Here is a 408-nt window from a genome sequence, read left to right on the forward strand (position 1 = left end):
ATTGTTTCTCGCGCGGCTATGTTATCGATATCACCTACGTCAATAACCAATCAATCAAGGATATTGAGAGTTTCAGAACATTTTGCAGCACATGGTGGTTCCTTACACGTGCGGTCGACGTATGTCGAAGATTTAGGCCGACAATTAATCCAATAAAACTGTTGAAACAGTATTTCGAACAACGTGCACGAAAAGAGTTCTCGTACCGGTACCAAGATTTCAGAAAGATGTCGACCACCGTGACCGAACTCTGTCAAACAGCACCGTTGGAATGAGGAGCATTGTCAAAGTCGCGATGAACACGTGCAAGCACAACCGAAACTTAAATCTGCACAGGTTCGCCATGTCCAATGCAATGCACATGTCACGTCACCAAAATACGTACATTGCTCATACACCGCAAGAAAA

This window comes from Dermacentor andersoni, chromosome 8, assembly GCF_023375885.2.
Source record: "Dermacentor andersoni chromosome 8, qqDerAnde1_hic_scaffold, whole genome shotgun sequence".
NCBI classification, from domain to species: domain Eukaryota; kingdom Metazoa; phylum Arthropoda; class Arachnida; order Ixodida; family Ixodidae; genus Dermacentor; species Dermacentor andersoni.